Source organism: Sinohyriopsis cumingii, chromosome 14 (genome assembly GCF_028554795.1).
Source record: "Sinohyriopsis cumingii isolate HCF-2022 chromosome 14, ASM2855479v2, whole genome shotgun sequence".
Lineage (NCBI taxonomy): Eukaryota > Metazoa > Mollusca > Bivalvia > Unionida > Unionidae > Sinohyriopsis > Sinohyriopsis cumingii.
Genome location: NC_142974.1, coordinates 46557012 through 46578963, shown reverse-complemented (window position 1 = coordinate 46578963; position 21952 = coordinate 46557012). Strand labels below are relative to the sequence as shown.

The 21952-nt window shown below is 34.0% G+C and overlaps 1 long non-coding RNA gene across 1 annotated transcript; it reads left to right on the top strand.

Annotated features, from left to right (window-relative positions):
* Window positions 1-3092: 3092 nt before the first annotated feature.
* On the top strand, window positions 3093-13961 carry LOC149783697 (uncharacterized). The gene is made up of 2 exons (XR_016413658.1): window positions 3093-10617; window positions 10996-13961. It is a non-coding gene; the product is annotated as an uncharacterized LOC149783697 (long non-coding RNA).
* The last annotated feature ends 7991 nt before the right edge of the window (window positions 13962-21952 follow it).

Sequence of the window (21952 nt, the reverse complement as noted above, 5' to 3'; positions counted from 1 at the left end):
TGGTATGAACAAAATGCCTAATAGGTACTGATGGATTTAGTAAAATACCAAAATCTTCCAAAGCAAATAACGCGCTACTTATATGAAGAGATTACGATACAATGGGCAAGAAGATTCAAAATAAGAACTTCATTGCAGTTTAAAGATTACTAATTCTCGTATGGAGGAATGTACATGCTGATCAGAATGTAATGAACACCTGTCTATACACCATGCTTACAATAGTTCCTTTCAGTTGGTAAGTATTTACATTCCCGAAAACATACATTCTGACTTTACGTAAGTAAATGTAGGTGATGATTGCAATAGTGTAGCTGAATGGAACAAAGATGTGCCTATTTAGATGGCACCATTTAGGTTAGGTATGGAATATTTTGTCTCGAAACATACTCTTCATAGCCAAAACCTAAATATAGCAACTTTTTCGATGTCATAATGTCTAGAAAAGAGTTACTTGAATGCAAAAATTTGTATTCGTATCCAGAAACTAAATTTGAAATGTTATGGAAAAGCAAACCTCAGGAAATATTTTCGTAAATCCTGCCAATGTTTGACTAATATTCGATAAGGATGTGGAAGAAAGACTTGAGAGTGCAGAGACTGAAGGTGCTTAATCACACTTTCATATCATTTTCTTGTGGTTCATTTGGGTATCAAAAGTAGTTTTCAGATGCGTGAATGAGTTATCATGGCAATATCAGTAAAAGGATATAACTTAAATAGAGCGATTATCCTTGCAGTACGTCGTCGTAAACTCAAATCGTTTACATCTTTTAATCTCTTAAGATTGGTATGAACAAAATGCGTAACAGGTACTGATGGATTTAGTAAAATAGCAAAATCTTCCAAAGCAAACAATGCGATACTCATATGAAGAGATTACGAAACAATGGGCGACAAGATTCGAAATAAGAACTTCATTGCAGTTTAAAGATTACTAATTCTCGTATGGAGGAATGTACATGCTGATCAGAATGTAATGAAGACCTGATGCTGGACGGTATGATTATGAGCTCTAACGTGTTTGTCATTAAAAGCAGGCTCTAAAATATTTGTATTTACACCGTGCTTGGGAAAGTAGCATTTGATATTGAATAACACGAGGTTTCCTTGACACGATTACAAAATGCACAATTCCAACACGGCAGCGTGCATTACAACGAAGTGTTAATGATGAATAGTACATGTTATTACTTGAGATATGGATAATTCGTAATCAAGTGGAGATTGAAGTAGTATATTGGAAATATGTGCTCGAAATTGATAGTGTTGCGTACGATTGATAGAGTATTAATAGTAGTCGTGAAGTACCTACATTCTCGATGAACATACATTGTGACTTGAAATAAATACATGTAGATGATGATTGTAGCACTTTAGTTGAATGGAAGAAACATGTAAAATTGCTGTGGCAAGATCTGGGTAAGCTTCGTTGGTGTGAAGTAAATGAAAAAGTGAAATATGGAACAGTACTATTTTGTCTTGAAATATAGTCTTCATATGAAAGATTCAAATGGAGGAAAGTTTGGAATGTCACGAAATCTAGAAATAGGCATGTTAATGAGAATTGTATATTCCTGTACGGAAATAAAACTTGGAAGGTAAGCGGAAAGGAAACCTCAGGAAACAAACTCGTAAGACAAGGCAATTTCGACGAGTATCAAATTAGGATGTGGACTAAGATTTGAGAGTGGAGATACCGAAAGTGCTTGAGGACACTTTCCTATCATCTTCTTGTGTTACTTTTGGGTATCTGAGGATATTTTCAAATGCATGACATCAGGTTTCTTGGCAATATGAGAAAAAGTATAACTTAAACAGAGCAATTACTTTTGCAATACGTCATCGTTAACTCAAACCGTTAACATGTTTTCACTCTCTTGACATAGATATGAAGACAATAGGTAATTAGTTACTGATGGAATTCGTAAAATACCTCAATTGAAGATAGCAAAGAAAGTGGTCCTCATATAAAAATATTGTGATTCAGTGGGCTATAATTTCAAATTAAGAACCTCATTGCAGTTTAAAGATTACTAATCTCGTGTGGATAAATATCCATGTTGATTAAAATAGAATGAACACCTGACACTTAATGGTATCATTATAATCTCCAAAGTGTTTATCATCACAACAGGCATTAAAATAGTTGTCTATACACCATGCTTACAATAGTTGCATTTGATGTTAAATACACACGTTTCGCCTGAGATGATTGCACAATCCATAATTTCAAGACGGCAGTGTGCGTCGCAGCCAAGTGGTTGAGTAAAACAATTATGATTATTATAAGTTATTATTTGAGATAAATATAATTCGTCTTTATTTAGAGATTGAGGTAGTATATTAGAAATAAATGCTTAAAATAGTGTTTCTAAAGGTTGATAGAGCACTGATTGTATCTTTCTTTCCTTTCAGCACGTAAGTATCTACATTCTCGAAAACATACATTCTGACTTTAAGTAAGTAAATGTAGGTGATGATTGCAATAGTGTAGCTGAATGGAACAAAGATCTGCCTATTTAGGTGGCACGATTTGGGTTAGGTAAGTTGCTGTCAAGTGAATGAAAAAGCTAGAGACGGAAATGGAATATTTTGTCTCGAAATATACTCTTCACAGCCAAAACCTAAATATAGCAACTTTTTCGATGTCATAATATCTAGAAAAGAGTTACTTGAATGCGAAAATTTGTATCCGTATCCAGAAACTAAATTTGAAATGTTATGGAAAAGGAAACCTCAGGAAATATACTCGTAAGTCATGCCTATGTTTGACTAATATCTGATGAGGATGTGAAACAAAGACTTGAGAGTGCAGAGACTGAAGGTGCTTAATCACACTTTCGTATCATTTTCTTGTGGTAAGTTTGGGTATCAAAAGTAGTTTTCAGATGCGTGAATGAGTTATCATGGCAATAGTTGTCAAATGATGTAACTTAAATAGAGCGATTATCCTTGCAGTACGTCGTCGTAAACTCAGATCGTTTACATCTTTTAATCTCTTAAGATTGGTATGAACAAAATGCCTAATAGGTACTGATGGATTTAGTAAAATACCAAAATCTTCCAAAGCAAACAACGCGCTACTCATATGAAGAGATTACGATACAATGGGCAAGAAGATTCAAAATAAGAACTTCATTGCAGTTTAAAGATTACTAATTCTCGTATGGAGGAATGTACATGCTGATCAGAATGTAATGAACACCTGTCTATACACCATGGTTACAATAGTTCCTTTCAGTTGGTAAGTATCTACATTCCCGAAAACATACATTCTGACTTTAAGTAAGTAAATGTAGGTGATGATTGCAATAGTGTAGCTGAATGGAACAAAGATGTGCCTGTTTAGATGGCACCATTTAGGTTAGGTATGGAATATTTTGTCTCGAAACATACTCTTCATAGCCAAAACCTAAATATAGCAACTTTTTCGATGTCATAATGTCTAGAAAAGAGTTACTTGAATGCAAAAATTTGTATTCGTATCCAGAAACTAAATTTGAAATGTTATGGAAAAGCAAACCTCAGGAAATATTTTCGTAAATCCTGCCAATGTTTGACTAATATTCGATAAGGATGTGGAAGAAAGACTTGAGAGTGCAGAGACTGAAGGTGCTTAATCACACTTTCATATCATTTTCTTGTGGTACATTTGGGTATCAAAAGTAGTTTTCAGATGCGTGAATGAATTATCATGGCAAAATCAGTAAAAGGATATAACTTAAATAGAGCGATTATCCTTGCACTACGTCGTCGTAAACTCAAATCGTTTACATCTTTTAATCTCTTAAGATTGGTATGAACAAAATGCGTAACAGGTACTGATGGATTTAGTAAAATAGCAAAATCTTCCAAAGCAAACAACGCGATACTCATATGAAGAGATTACGAAACAATGGGCGACAAGATTCAAAATAAGAACTTCATTGCAGTTTAAAGATTACTAATTCTCGTATGGAGGAATGTACATGCTGATCAGAATGTAATGAAGACCTGATGCTGGACGGTATCATTATGAGCTCTAACGTGTTTGTCATTAAAAGCAGGCTCTAAAATATTTGTATTTACACCGTGCTTGGGAAAGTAGCATTTGACATTGAATAACACGAGGTTTCCTTGACACGATTACAAAATGCACAATTCCAACACGGCAGCGTGCATTACAACGAAGTGTTAATGATGAATAGTACATGTTATTACTTGAGATATGGATAATTCGTAATCAAGTGGAGATTGAAGTAGTATATTGGAAATATGTGCTCGAAATTGATAGTGTTGCGTACGATTGATAGAGTATTAATAGTAGTCGTTAAGTACCTACATTCTCGATGAACATACATTGTGACTTGAAATAAGTACATGTAGATGATGATTGTAGCACTTTAGTTGAATGGAAGAAACATGTAAAATTGCTGTGGCAAGATCTGGGTAATCTTCGTTGGTGTGAAGTAAATGAAAAAGTGAAATATGGAACAGTACTATTTTGTCTTGAAATATACTCTTCATATGAAAGATTCAAATGGAGGAAAGTTTGGAATGTCACGAAATCTAGAAATAGGCATGTTAATGAGAATTGTATATTCCTGTACGGAAATAAAACTTGGAAGGTAAGCGGAAAGGAAACCTCAGGAAACAAACTCGTAAGACAAGGCAATTTCGACGATTATCAAATTAGGATGTGGGCTATGATTTGAGAGTGGAGATACTGAAAGTGCTTAAGGACACTTTCCTATCATCTTCTTGTGTTACTTTTGGGTATCTGAGGATATTTTCAAATGCATGGCATCAGGTTTCTTGGCAATATGAGAAAAAGTATAACTTAAACAGAGCAATTACTTTTGCAATACGTCATCGTTAACTCAAACCGTTAACATGTTTTCAGTCTCTTGATATAGATATGAAGACAATAGGTAATTAGGTACTGATGGAATTCGTAAAATACCTCAATTAAAGATAGCAAAGAAAGTGGTCCTCATATAAAAATATTGTGATTCAGTGGGCTATAATTTCAAATTAAGAACCTCATTGCAGTTTAAAGATTACTAATCTCGTGTGGATAAATATCCATGCTGATTAAAATAGAATGAACACCTGACACTTTATTGTATCATTATGATCTCTAAAGTGTTTATCATCACAACAGGCATTAAAATAGTTGTCTATACACCATGCTTACAATAGTTGCATTTGATGTTAAATACACACGTTTCGCCTGAGATGATTGCACAATCCATAATTTCAAGACGGCAGTGTGCGTCGCAGCCAAGTGGTTGAGTAAAACAATTATGATTATTTTAAGTTATTATTTGAGATAAATATAATTCGTCAATATTTAGAGATTGAGGTAGTATATTAGAAATAAATGCTTTAAATAGTGTTTCTAAAGGTTGATAGAGCACTAATTGTATCTTTCTTTCCTTTCAGCACGTAAGTATCTACATTCTCGAAAACATACATTCTGACTTTAAGTAAGTAAATGTAGGTGATGATTGCAATAGTGTAGCTGAATGGAACAAAGATGTGCCTATTTAGGTGGCAAGATTTGGGTTAGGTAAATTGCTGTCAAGTTAATGAAAAAGCTAGAGACGGAAATGGAATATTTTGTCTCGAAATATACTCTTCATAGCCAAAACCTAAATATAGCAACTTTTTCGATGTCATAATATCTAGAAAAGAGTTACTTGAATGCAAAAATTTGTATTTGTATCCAGAAACTAAATTTGAAATGTTATGGAAAAGGAAACCTCAGGAAATATTTTCGTAAGTCCTGCCAATGTTTGACTAATATTAGATGAGGATGTGAAAGAAGGACTTGAGAATGCAGAGACTGAAGGTGCTTAATCACACTTTCATATCATTTTCTTGTGGTACGTTTGGGTATAAAAGTAGTTTTCAGATGCGTGAATGAGTTATCATGGCAATAGTTGTAAAAGGATATAACTTAAATAGAGCGATTATCCTTGCACTACGTCGTCGTAAACTCAAATCGTTTACATCTTTTAATCTCTTAAGATTGGTATGAACAAAATGGGTAATAGGTACTGATGGATTTAGTAAAATAGCAAAATCTTCCAAAGCAAACAACGCGATACTCATATGAAGAGATTACGAAACAATGGGCAACACGATTCAAAATAAGAACTTCATTGCAGTTTAAAGATTACTAATTCTCGTATGGAGGAATGTACATGCTGATCAGAATGTAATGAAGACCTGATGCTGGACGGTATCATTATGAGCTCTAACGTGTTTGTCATTAAAAGCAGGCTCTAAAATATTTGTATTTACACCGTGCTTGGGAAAGTAGCATTTGACATTGAATAACACGAGGTTTCCTTGACACGATTACAAAATGCACAATTCCAACACGGCAGCGTGCATTACAGCGAAGTGGTCAAGTAAAACAATGATGAATTGTACATGTTATTACTTGAGATATGGATAATTCGTAATCAAGTGGAGATTGAAGTAGTATATTGGAAATATGTGCTCGAAATTGATAGTGTTGCGTACGATTGATAGAGTATTAATAGTAGTCGTTAAGTACCTACATTCTCGATGAACATACATTGTGACTTGAAATAAGTACATGTAGATGATGATTGCAGCACTGTAGTTGAACGGATCAAACGTGAAATTGCTGTGGCAAGATTTGGGTAATCTTCGTTGGTGTGAAGTAAATGAAAAAGTGAAATATGGAACTGTAATATTTTGTCTTGAAATATACTCTTCATATGAAAGATTCAAATTTAGGAAAGTTTGGAATGTCACGAAATCTAGAAATAGGCATGTTAATGAGAATTGTATATTCCTGTACGGAAATAAAACTTGGAAGGTAAGCGGAAAGGAAACCTCAGGAAACAAACTCGTAAGACAAGGTAATTTTCGACGAGTATCAAATTAGTATGTGGGCTAAGATTTGAGAGTGGAGATACTGAAAGTGCTTGAGGACACTTTCCTATCATCTTCTTGTGTTACTTTTGGGTATCTGAGGATATTTTCAAATGCATGACATCAGGTTTCTTGGCAATATGAGAAAAAGTATAACTTAAACAGAGCAATTACTTTTGCAATACGTCATCGTTAACTCAAACCGTTAACATGTTTTCAGTCTCTTGACATAGATATGAAGACAATAGGTAATTAGGTACTGATGGAATTCGTAAAGTACCTCAATTAAAGATAGCAAAGAAAGTGGTCCTCATATAAAAATATTGTGTTTCATTGGGCTATAATTTTCAAATTAAGAACCTCATTGTAATTTAAAAATTACTAATCTCGTGTGGATAAATGTCCATGCTCATCAAAATGCAATGAACACCTGACACTTAATGGTATCATTATGATCTCTAAAGTGTTTATCATCACAACAGGCATTAAAATAGTTGTATATAAACCATTCTTGGAATAGTTGCATTTGATATTAAATACACACGGTTTGCCTGACATGATTGCAAAATCCATAATTTCAAGACGGCCTTTGTGTGTCACAGCCAAGTGGTTGAATAAAACAATTATGATTATCATAAGTTATTATTTGAGATAAATATAATTCGTAAATATTTAGAGATTGAGGTAGTATATTAGAAATAAATGCTTTAAATAGTGTTGCTAAAGGTTGATAGAGCATTAATTGTATCTTTCTTTCCTTTCAGGAGGTAAGTATCTACATTCTCGAAAACATACATTCTGACTTTAAGTAAGTAAATGTAGGTGATGATTGCAATAGTGTAGCTGAATGGAACAAAGATCTGCCTATTTAGGTGGCAAGATTTGGGTTAGGTAAGTTGCTGTCAAGTTAATGAAAAAGCTGGATACGGAAATGGAATATTTTGTCTCGAAATATTCTCTTCATAGCCAAAATCTAAATATAGCAACCTTTTCGATGTCATAATATCTAGAAAAGAGTTACTTGAATGCGAAAATTTGTATTCGTATCCAGAAACTAAATTTGAAATGTTATGGAAAAGGAAACCTCAGGAAATATACTCGTAAGTTATGCCAACTTTTTAGTAATATCCGATGAGGATGTGAAACAAAGTCTTGAGAGTGCAGAGACTGAAGGTGCTTAATCACACTTTCATATCATTTTCTTGTGGTACGTTTGGGTATCAAAAGTAGTTTTCAGATGCGTGAATGAGTTATCATATCAATATCAGTAAAAGCATATAACTTAAATAGAGCGATCATCCTTGCACTACGTCGTCGTAAACTCAAATCGTTTACATCTTTTAATCTCTTGATTTTGGTTTGAACAAAATGGGTGATAGGTGCTGATTGGTTTCCTAAAATACCAAAATCTTCCAAAGCAACCAATGTGCTACTCATATGAAGAGATTATGTTACACTGAGCAACAAAATTCTAAATAAATATTTCATTGTAGTTTAAAGATTTCTAATGCTTTTATGGAAAATTGTCTATACTGTTCAAAATGTAATGAACACCTGATGCTGGAAAGTATCATTGTGATCTAACGTGTTTGTCATTCAAAACAGGCTCTAAAATACTTGTATTTACACCATGCTTGGTAAAGTAGCATTTGACATTGAATACCACGATGTTTCCCTGACACGATTACAAAATCCATAATTCCAACACTGCAGCGTGCGGTTGAACGAAGTGGTGAAGTACAAGAATTATGATTGTGATAAGTTATTAGTTGAGATATCAATAATTCGTAATAAAGTGGAGATTGAAGTAGTATATTGGAAATAAATGCTCAAAATTCATAGTGTTTCTTACGATTGATAGAATATTAATGGGAGTCGCTAAGTACCTACATTCTCGATGAACATACATTATGACTTTAGATAAGTACATATAGATGATGATTGCAGCACTTTAGTTGAAAGTAAGAAACATGTGCAAATTCCTGTGGCAAACTTTGGGTTATATTATTTGCTGTGAAGTAAATGAAAAAGTGAAATATGGAACTGTGCTCAATTGTGTTAAAATATACTCTTCATGGCAAAGATCTGAATAGAGTACTTTTTGGATGTCATAATATTCTGAAAGAGGTAGGTGAATGGGGAAATTGTGTTGATATAGGAAAGTAAAATTTGGAAGGTAACCTCAGGAACGATGTTCGTAAAACAAGGCAATTTTCGACGAATATCAGATTAGTATGTTCACAAAGATATGAGTGTGTAGATACTGAAATTGCTGAAGCACACTTTCGTATCATCTTCTGTTTCTTTTGGGTGTCTGAGGATATTTTCAACTGCATTACATTAGGTGTCTTGGCAATAATGGAAAAAGTATAACGTTATCAGAGCAATTACTTTTGCAATACGTCATCGTTACCTCAAACTGGTCACATGTTTTTAATCTCTTGCCATTGATTTGAACAAAATAAGTAATTAGGTTCTGTTGAATATTGCGCAATACCTCAGTTTTGCAAAGCAAACAAAACAATTCTCATATGAACATATTATGGTTCAATGTGCTACAACTTTCAAAAGAAGACCTTCATTGAAGTCTAAAGATTACTAATGCTCGTGTAGATAAATGTCAATGCTGATCAAAATGCAATGAACACCTGACACTTAATGGTATCATTATGATCTCTAAATTGTTTATCATCGAAACAGGCATTAAAACATTTGTATCTACACCATGCTTGGGAATGTAGCATTTAATATTAAATACACACGTATATATATATATATATATATATATATATATATATATATATATATATATATATATATATGAAAAAATTACCCATTTAGCATTAGAAACTTTGATGGTCAATTAATTTACAAAATAATCATATACCTTTAAAAACCTTTGCATACCTGAGCAATGTGTTATCTATTTATGAAATTATCAAGCTACAATTTTGACATTTTACGAATAAAAATCGAGTTTGATCCGCCCACATCTCCCATAATTGTATATACAGAGCATAGGTTCAGTGCATCTCAATAGATGGAGTGAATTGTATATTAACTGCGTCTCTAGAAATATTTGTATATGTTAAAGAAACACTAATGATTAACCGCACTTGATTAAATAAATTTAAGTTTAGAACTAGTTATTTCCAACTTCCTAAATGAAAGCTGTAGACATTTTGTACCTTTTCTTTCTGTATATTTGTCAAAATAAACTTTCCAACCATTCCATAATGTCGATGTTTGTACAAATTAATCACGTTATTTGTCTTTCTCCGAAGGAAATGTCATTCTCTGTGGAACAGAAAGAAATTATGGAGTATACAAGATGACGAAGGAAATGCTTTCCTTTCATTATTTAATGATGGTTAAAATCTCAATGTTCAGATATAAACAAAAGTAGCAAAACAAACCTTCAGTCATCTAAAACGCAATGGCGAATATATCATTAATAATTACAAATATTTTGTAGACTGTTTTGCATTGTAATGACGGGAAAAGAAAGAACAAGCCATTGCATTTTCTTTCTTCGCTGCAGAAATATATTTTATACTTCGTGACAACAAATAAAAGTTTTTTTAAAGTTTTCATTGAAGCATTTTTAAGTTAAAAAGACACGTATCAACGTATATTTTTTTTTTCATGTACAGTGCCCAAAGTGTCAAATGTGGAATTCAGTGAAGATTTTCTGTATGAATTGCGGTCATCCAATATAGAAAGGTATGTAAGTAAAGCGGTAGTAGGAAGTTCACGGACACCAATATTTTAGGTTGCATTTTCAGTTAGGTGTAATGTTAATATTTTTGTTAATATATTTACATAACGTTGTAGTTAGTTAAACGTTAACAGCTGTAATAATACCTAGAGTTACTGACTGTTTCTGTTTTCCGTTAATACTAGCAGGTAATTAATTAAACAAGCATCTATGTAATAGATTTTCTGAAACCTTTTGGAGCTTTCCATTCTTTAAGAGCTAATATGTTGCCGAATTTTCAAAATTCCCCTCAACAGTTAAATAAATACAGAGTATATTTCGAGAATAATATCTCATTTGTGAGTCAAGTTTAATAGAGAGTTATCGCTTTATTTCACATTTAGCTTCAAGTCGTTACAGTATGCCTGAAAGCCAGGAATCCAAAGACTTGTCATTCCGAAGTGGATTACGACGGGACATGATACAAATTATAGAGATAATTCCCATTGTCTCGAGATGATATAATTTCGTAGTATCTTTGAACAGCAGTCAGAGTAGACTTCAAATCATAATGAATTCCTTACATTATTAATAATGTTAATATTACATGAGTGTGTATCTATTACGTATTATTGTATTCCATTTTTAATTTTTGATCAGGGCTGACTGTTGTTTGCTTTTATGTTAGTTGGCATTCCTATCTCCAAGAAAAAACAATATTTTTACTAAATTTCTCATGCGTATTTCATTGCCCGATAACATTATTTTATTTAAAATAAGGTTTGCATGTTTAAAGTACTATCTAGAGGTTGTGATTTTGTTCTCGTTTTGCTTTGGTTTTAATTTGTAAAATAGGCATAACATTTTGCACGTTGAGATATGTCACTTCTATTTTAAATCACTTTGTGTCATAAGAGTATTGTTAAAAAATTTAATTTTCTTGTTGAAAGCAGAGATTTATACAATTCTTGTAATTTTATCACCTTTCAGTTCTATTTATTTATGATATTTATTATAAACATTTCTTATTACTATCTAAATATAGAGGTAAATAAATTAAAATTAATGGTTATTAATGCTTCCTCTCTTGAGCAAAACCCTCATATCCAGCCATGGCATGACTTTCTCTTCGCAACATTTGATCTACATACTTTCACTCTCAAAAAGCCATATTATTTTGTATCCCTCCCTTGAGCGGCTACTTTTGCAATGCTGCGCTTTAATACTATGATGCTGACATTACCTTTTGTGGTGAACAAAGTTTTGAAACGGCGACTGTTTTAAATTTGAAAGTGTTTGTCAACGTTTTCAGGTTGACACATATACTTATCTTAAAAATTTCATTGTTGCTCTAAAATTTGATATTATATAGTTTAATTAAAGTCTATTCAGTCCTAATTATTGAATGTTATGCCTTTAAAGAACAACGTTTAGACGAAAATTACTGACCGCTATGGAGTTTTCGGATGGTGGCTAGGTACTAAACTGGGTCGACACTCAGATGTCATTGTGACGTCAACCAGTATGTACTGAATCACACCTTAGGCTGACATTGTCCATTTAGGGCAATATTTTCTAAACATGTCCATCTAATTTAATATTGATTTTACAATATATTGTTGGGAGTGGGTGGGTGTAAATAAAGACTTTCCAAGGAATATGGAATTATAATAGTCGAAATCAAATGACTAATCTTCATTTCATTGTATGTCTGTTCACATTCTAAAACATGAAGCATTTCTGAAATAGCCAGTCATGAAGCTGACATAACCTGTATGACCTATACCATTGCTAAAAATGATGGAGTGTACAACATTTCTTTTGTTTGTTAAAATGCATATATTGATTCTATCAGATATAGACTTTTAAATTTTGTAGGTTTAGAATAGGAGAGCTGATGGGGATGTCTGTTGTCCGTAGTCCATACGTCATTTAGTACAAATTTGTTATCCTGCAAAACGTAATATAATATGAATATATATATATATATATATATATATATATATATATATATATATATATATATATATATATATATATATATATATATATATATATATATATCCATGTAACTTGATACAAACATTTAACCCCTGGTTTAATGAAAATGGTGCTGTTCGGCTATCCAGTATTGCCGCAAGAGCGGTTTTCATGTAACTATTTATTTTGCTTTTCCTCCTGAATTTCAAATTGGGGTTTTCACTACAATACTTTGTACGATGTCTGCTTGATTCTTAGTACAAATGGTTACGCTTAATATGGCCGCTACGGAGGCCATCCTGAAGATGTTATTATAGCAGTTTGTTTCTGAACAGAAATTGATAGCATAGTACGGTTTCCACCAGTAGACTTCGTATGATGTCCTGTTGGTCTTAAATGAAAATGGCGTTGATATGAAATAGACTACAGCCACCATACTGCGGCCATGATGAAAAGAGTGCTATCATTATGACTTCTGAATGGAATATCACATCGACATGAAGGTTTTAATTAAAGTCTTGTTATGATGTCTATTTGGTGGTAAATCAAAACGAGCAACCCTGAACACGGCTACCATGGTGGTTATTTGGAAACTGTTGTTGTGTGTACTCCTTCCAAATGGACGGGTAAATCAAGGTCTGTGCATATATACGTCTTATGATACTTAATTTGACCTGCATGAAAATAGTGCCAGTCATACATCAAACATGGCTGCCACAATGGTTGTTTTAAAGAGCTTGCCGGCACTACTTCCTCGTTCGGAATGGATGATCATTATTGCATTAGATTTTCGACAAAAGACTTATGATGATATCTACTTTCAACTAAGTAAAAAGGGTGCTTACGTGACATCCAATATATATGCCACAACAATTAGTTTCACAATCTTGTTATTGCTGAGGGATATCAGAGATGGTTTCAATAATCAGCAGTTAAAAGGAAGAAATTGGTCTTATCTTGAATTTCGTGAAATTCCTTTTGGAGAATAGACAGCGATTCCCTTTGATGGGCTTTTGATGTATGTATATATTTAGCTGTATTTTACCGACATAAAATCAAATTACAAATTCCTCCTTTGTAAGATGAAACATGTAACATACATTGAATGCTAATTGATTTCTTATTTTTGGATTGCTAAATTGCTACAATGATAAATGTTTGAAATAGTATTATTTTGTCCCTATACGAGTATTATTGTAAGGTTTTGGCTTAGTTCTTCACATTAAATTGTAACAGTTTCCACATATGTATTTGATTTACATGTTTACTAAGCTATAATGAAATATAAGTTAGTTTATATATAATCACTTAGTTGCAGTTTTCGCATAGTCCTTGCAATGAACGTAAGAACCTTGAAACATTGAAATAAAGTAGAAGGTATGTGTCAAAATGTTGTTAATTGTTTTTCATTGGTCAGTACACACATAACTGCCAACAACAGGCATTATCAGTCTAATAATACTAACCATGTACTGATAAGTACTAGAGTTTCATGCATGGCATGAGAGGTTGACATTGGAGAACAGCCATTAAATGTTTCATCCTGACCTGTTGAATCGTCTGCACAAAACAGAAAGTTACCGTAAATTATTAGTGAAACATTTCCTGGAATATCAATATAAATCTAACATAAGCATTGTCAGCTAATCCTGGGAAAATATATAGGAGTATTATAATAATAATAATAATTTAAACTTGACGCATCGGAAAATTGTATTTTAACAATGCATCTATACGTTTTGCTAATATATTAGCTTAGTGTGATGGCTATAATGAAAACGACGTCTTTGTTACCTTATGATTTATCATATTTAAAAAACTTAAATTTTCTTTAATTGACTGCATTGGAGTGTAAAAATCTATGAAATTAATAGTTAAATTGATTTATTCATTGGAGAATAAGGGATGTCTTTGAGCAAGTATAATTTCAATTGAGATAATATACGTATGCACTTCGGATATATTTCAATTATATCCTGTTGTACAATAGCTATTTCCATGAAAATATGTAATTAAACTTTGTTCGCTAAATGTATTTTATATGTGACAACGGTAAAGATACAAAGTACACGAAGAATATTTGTGGATTTTTGTCTGTATTTTGCATTTGAATTATCGTATGTTTCTATGATTTATCGCGGGTCAAAAAGCTCCAAGATACCTTGTGGAATGTGCGAGGCAGTCGTATTTAACTGTTTGTAATACTCTGTCTCTCTCTCATATATTGCTTCATAGGAATCCGGAATGACTGTGTAGATACATGAGATTTAATTACTAGTCATCATGCGAGTGTGTCTGCTACACACGAGTGCATATAACACCGATTGAGTAACATCACCTTTTGGTGATGTGTGCTTGGTCGTGAGGGAATATGTGCTCGTGTGTGCAGGCAAGGCGATAGGTGCCGTTTACCCGAAGACCTGGATTTGAATCTCCGTAGAGTACGAATTAAAAATTCTCTATTAAATAATGATATCGATATAAATATTTTTTGTTTTGCTTCTTTCGGGTTGTATACTATTTGAATATATATGTTCTATTAGGATGAATATGTTTTTTAACCCAGTTTATTTTAATTGGCACAGTATGAGGGCAGTTGGTCAATATAAAAAATGGTAATGAAAAGTAAAATAAACGTTAAATGAAATTCATATTAATACTGAAAAAATATTAGTTGTAATCGCCCTTGCAGTAGTAGTGGTTATGTAAGATTTGTTATTGTAGCAATTAATAAAATTAATTAAGCAATTATGACTTTTTTCAGTGAAATTGTCTTTAATACCTTATTCTTTAAAAAATAATCTCTTTAGAGAGATTAAGTTATCGACGGAAGCCTGTAAGTGTTACATTGAAATGATTTTTTCTCGTAATTACGAGATAGTACCTCGCAATTACGACTTGCTATCTCGTTATTACGAGATAGAAACAAGATAACTACTTGTCTTTGGACAGAGAGTTATCCCAGAGGAGGGAGAAGAGGGAGAGATCCCGCGAGACCTAATCTGCAATGGAGTTCAGTATACCATCAGTGAGGTCCAGAATGTGATTGTGCTTTTGAGTATCCAGTTGGAGACGGCAGACGCTGAACACCGAAGAGGCAGCACACTAGTCACAATTCCTCCAGGGCTATTGGGGGAAACAGCCAGGGTGGCAAGCAAACCCAGATCCGCGATCCCGACGCATATGACTCAGTGCTAGACGCCGCCGTCCTGCCGTCGACAATGTTGACCGCTCGTCCACACTTTTTGCAGAGAGCGTCGCTTCTCGGTCTCGTCTTCAAGCTGAGCATCGATATTGACAGTGATCTTTAGGCGGAAGATGTGAGTGTTCTCTGGTGTCACATAAGACGAGTGGTATACATTATGATGTGATACTGGATGGATACGTTTAAATCGTGTTATCACTTTTATACATAGTCTGATTTGACGATAAATTAAATCATGCTGAGGTTACCATTCTGTGATTGATTGATTGATTGATTGTTTGTTTTTTAACGGCGCATCAGCACTTTTAGGCTATTTAGCGCCAAACAAAGTGTTATTTGTATAATCTTTTAAAACTTATAAAAGGTCCTATATCGACCAGCGATATAAAAGAACAAATCGTTGAAATTAAAAACGGTAAAATGGTAACGGTGCAAAATAAAGCTTCCCGATCAACGGGAGATGTAAAAAAGATGAATAGGTATTAAAATGGGACGGTATATATATTGCATAAAACTGCACAAGGTGATAGCATAAAAGTCAGAGTTTAGAGTAAATATTTACGGCTTTCAAGAACTCTATAATACGAGTGATGTTTATATTATCAAAAAGTTCTTTCATGTCATGCACAATGTAATAACGATCGCGCGTAGGTTGTAGGTCAAAGCACTCTATCATAAAGTGCTTGACAGTGAATGGTTCATTGCAAGAAACGCACTCTGGTGGGTCTTCACCTTTTAGTATGTGGGTGTGGGTGATATAAGTATGACCAATTCGGATTCTTGCAACGACTACATCCTCCCTACGAATGGTTCTGTAGGAAGGAGTCCATTCTCCTAGAGTTGGCTTGATTGCATGAAGTTTGTTTTTTACAGCATCATTCCATGATGCCTGCCACTTCTGACGTAAGAACTTTCTGATACAAGGTTTAAAATCAGTATATGGTATTTTAAAAACAGATGGTTCTTGAGAAAGGGCCATTTTAGCAGCGCGATCTGCTTTTTCGTTACCTTTAATACCAATGTGGCTAGGTAACCAGCAGTATATTATATTGTGGGACACACTCAGCTCGGTATTTTTTACGAGTATGTTTTTCAATAATGGGTTCTCCAGTTTTCTATTGTGTAGTGACTGGAGTACTGATAGTGAGTCGGAGAAGATGATACTGTTTAAAATACGGTTCTTTTCTATATGTTGCAGAGCAAGGTCTATTGCTCTGATTTCGGCTGTAAAAATTGATGCTCCATTTGGTAAGCGAACTTGCGTTGTGTGATTTCCACAAACAAAGGCTGCAGCAGCCTTTTCCTCATCCTTTGAGCCATCAGTGTAAATTCTGGTGTAGTTTTTAAATTCGGTGAGGAGTTCATGGTAAGAGTTGAAGAAGATAGAAGGGTTTGTTTCGGACTTTTTGCCATCGTGTAGCGTAAAATGAACTTTTGATTGTTTAATTAGCCAGGGTGGTGTTTCGGAGATGGATGTTTTCTGAATTTTAGAAAGATCTATATTTGTAGTGTCAAGGCTGGATGATATTCTAATGCCAAAGGAAGGTATGGCGTTTGGTTTATTTTCGTATAAAGTTTTGTATTTGGGTTGAAAAACAGCCGAAAAAGCAGGATTCAGAGGGTTTGATTTTAATTTGAGGGCATACTGTGCGGAAAGCATTTCTCTACGATGCGATAACGGTGGTTCATTCGCCTCAGCTAGAAGGCTTTCACACGGGGATGTTTTAAATGCTCCCAGAGCCAGTCTTATTCCCTGATGATGAATTGGATCAAGCATTTTAAGATACGATTTTCTGGCAGAACCATACACAACGCAACCATAGTCTAGTTTGGAGCGAATAAACGTTCTATATAAATTCAGGATGACTTTTCTATCAGCACCCCAGTCAGTGTGCGCTACTACTTTAAGTAGGTCAAGTGCTTTTAAGCATTTGGCTTTCAAGTTTTTTAGGTGTGGAATAAAAGTCAGTTTTCTGTCAAAGATAATACCCAAAAATTTTGTTTCCTCAACAGCTGGAATAGGTGTTCCGTCCAGCGTGAGTTTAGGTTCATCGTGGTGTCGTCGTAATTGACAGAAATGCATCCATACCGTTTTTGATTTCGAGAATTTGAAACCGTTCGTACTAGCCCAATTTTGAATCTTGTTGATATTTTGCTGTAGTTGTCTTTCAATTGTATGCATGTGCTTTGACCGATAACATATGAGAAAATCATCAACATATAGTGAGCAATCCACACCAGGAGTCAAACACTTGGTGATGCTATTAATTTTGATGTTAAAGAGCGTCACAGATAAAACAGATAAAATACTGCCCTGGGGCACACCCATCTCTTGCTCGTGCAGATCTGAGAGGGTAGAGCCCACTCGTACTTTGAATTCTCTGTCAGAGAGAAAGTTGGATATGAAAGAGGGCAGACGGCCTTTTAGACCTAGATCGTTCAGGTCATTTGGTATCCCGTACTTCCATGTCGTGTCATAGGCCTTTTCTAAATCAAAGAAAACCGCTACTAAATGTTCTTTCTTAATAAATGCATCGCGAATGAATGTTTCTAGTCTAACCAGATGATCATTGGTGCTCCGGCCATATCGAAAGCCACTTTGGAAAGGAGATATTAAATTATTAGTTTCCAAGTACCAGACAAGCCGAGAATTGATCATTCGTTCCATTGTTTTGCACACACAGCTTGTGAGTGCAATTGGTCGATAGCTGTTAGGATCTTCACTATCTTTACCGGGTTTGGGAACTGGTATTACTGTTGCCTCTTTCCAGATTTTAGGTACATTACCAGTAATCCATAAATTGTTGAAAATTTCTAGAAGGGCTGTTAATAAAGGTTCTGGGAGATGTTTCAAAAACTGGTAATGTATTTCGTCAGGCCCAGTGGATGTATCGTGGGCCTTATTCAGAGATTCCTTCAGCTCATACATTGTAAACGGTCGATTATAACTTTCTGAGTTATTCGATGTGAATTTCAACCGTGTCTTTTCTTTGTGAGTTTTTAATCTTCTGAATGCTTCTGAGTAATTAGAGGATGAGGAATTTTTTGAGAAGCTATCAGCAAGTATGTTAACAATGTCATGTTTGGAATTGATATTCTTGTTGTTTACTTTGAGATCTCGAAAGGAATTGTATTTCCTATTTCCATTGATTTTGCGGATCGTGTCCCAAACTTTCTTTATAGAGGAACGAGAGTTTAGAGTTGAAACATATTTTTTCCATGATGTTCTTTTACTTTGTTTAATCGTGCGGCGAGCATTGGCCCGAACAATACGGTACTTAGTTAAATTTTCGGGTGTTGGACGATTATTAAAATTTTTCATTGCTTCTCGGCGTTGTCTAATGGCCTCTTTACATTCTTTTGTGAACCATGGTTTTGAGAGTTTTTTACCGTTTGGTGAGGACTTGGGAATGGATTCTTCTGCATTGTCGATTAAAACAGAAGTAAAATATTGAAAAGGGTTATTGTCGTTTAAGACAGTATCCCTATTAAGTCTAGTTGTACAAAGTGTTTCAAATTTGGCCCAGTCGGCCTTCTTTAAATTCCAATGTGGAACTGCTTCGTCAATTGTAACGTTGGTATTGTTAAGAGAGATTGGAAAGTGATCACTGCTGTGAAGGTCATCAGCGACCTTCCATTCATAGTCCAAAAGCAGCGATGGGGTACAAATTGTCAAATCAATACACGTGTATGTACCAGTTCCTGGGTGTAAATATGTCGGTGATTTGGTATTATATAGACACAAATCGTGTCTGGAAATGAAGTCTTCTATTTTGTGACCTCTGTCACTTATGTGATTTGAACCCCATAAAATGTTATGGGCATTAAAATCACCGAGTAGAATAAAGGGTGCGGGGAGTTGTTGAACAAGGTCGTCTAATTCATTTGTTACTAAATTGGTGTTTGGTGGTATGTAGATAGAACAAAAGGTAATCACCCGATGCAGAGTGACGCTCACAGCAGTGGCTTGTAAAACCATTCTGTGATAAAATACGTATCATAGATCAGAAGCTTTAGTGGTATATATATATATATATATATATATATATATATATATATATATATATATATATATATATATATATATGTGTAATTGATTTTTTGTTCCTTACCGTAACTGCAAAGAATTACAAGATCGTCGCCGTCTTATCGCCTCATAAAAGAAATCTCAAACTCATTACCATTACCACGATTGTAAAGCTGTATATGACGGGTTCCGCTCCCACTCTCCACTATCAGCTTTGTGAATTTACAGCTGTATAATCATATATAATGTTATGACTCTATGATTTTTAAGTAACAGAGTGAAAACCAGCAAGGTTTATACAATTCAACATTGTTGATTAAATCCCAAATAGTACTACATGAATCTCAGCTTTGTCCAAATACATTTCATTATTGAATGTGCTGATGTGCCTGAGTCTCGAATGTTCTAATTTGCCAATGGCATGAACTATGCTGATGTGTTAACAGTCTTGATGTAACACGATAATATAATCCAACATGTCAATGAATGAATTCACAGTAATTCCAAATTAATGATTTAGTCCCAGACGAATTAATGAGCACGTTATAATTCAAGTAAAAAATTTAAATAAATAAATAAATCCATCTAAATTAAAACTAAACACAACAATAAGACTGATTAAACTTCGGGTGTTCAGGTAAACACCATTGACATAAAAATCTAAGATAGTATAATAAAGCCAATATGTATGTATATCAGTTTCTTTTTTAAAACGCTCAAAGTAGGCGGTATGCACTATAGGCAGATAACAGTCTAGCCACCGTGATAAACAGACTGAATGAAAACCCCAGAAAAACGGAAACAGTTTAACTTTCTATAAAAATATGTACCCCTTGATATGAATATGAAATAAAACTTGAAACGATAAGATGAGTTGAATCTGAACAAAATAAACTTACATGTTTGAGCCAGAGAGAAAATAAGTCAGTAAGTATTCTCAAATCACTTATATCGCTAGAACTTCCAGAGATAAAGATACGGGGTGGGTGGGTATGGTGAAAAGGTAACGTGCTAACTGGGACACAATCAAAGGCAATTATAACTCAAAGAACATGCTGCCAGTGGCATGACACAAAAACGATGATTGACACTGGGCTGTCATAGGGGAAGAGTTTATGGCAGGTTTGGCATATTGTCCATTATTTAATTTTCAAGCCCCGTGTATCAATCACTATTATGATAAAAGAAAAGTTTGTTCATACTGTAGTAAACCTAGAATATGTGTTGGTTGCATTGACATCCTCAATTATACATTTGTAAGACGCTAATGATTTTTTGTGATTACGGAGAATCGGTGTTGGAAAGATGTATCTCAAATCAATTAATTATCCAAATTCGAGTAGCATACGTTTGGTACAGGATTAGGGTCAATAAATTGATCCCCCACATCTTTTAATCATGAGGACAGCCATTCTTGGGATATTCTAAGTGTTTTGTAATTTGAGAGAGAAATAATTCGTTGTAATTGGTGTTTGGATTGCATGTCGTCGTGCATTGCGTTAAGTACAAATATACAGATTGGGAAGGTTTACTGTAGGCTCATGCAAATGAGAAGCTGGAAAATAATGCAAGTGTGCAATTAATGTTTCATTATATGTGATCATTTTGGGATTAGAACAATATAATGTGTAGCTGGCAGGCATTATATGAGAAAGAAAATGAATATATTTTAGTAATCTGAGAAAAAAATTGTAACCCAATCTGAGCTGGTTATAATGTTAAGAGTATAGATTGTAAAGAATCGAAATAATTCGTTCATACGTTATTTATCGTTGGCTGCATTGTTTTAAAATCTTACCTAAGAGAGAGAGAGAGAGAGAGAGAGAGAGAGAGCGTTACTATGATTTAAAGATGTGCATTACAAATCATATGCATAGAAGATATTGCACACTGTTTTACCTATTAATAATTATTAAATCCCAGAGCTTGGTACAACATATCTGTCAATCCGACTTATTAAGTCGAAAATTTATATATATTGCGTCGAATTGTAAAATAATAAAACATCTGTCCTTGGACTGAGTACTTCTGGAACGAAACTACTAATAAACAACCATAAAGAAACGTTTTCCCCGTCTAAAAATGACAAATCAAAAATCCGAGAAATTCCGTTCCAGTATGGTCAATTTAGTGCGAGAAAAAGACAATT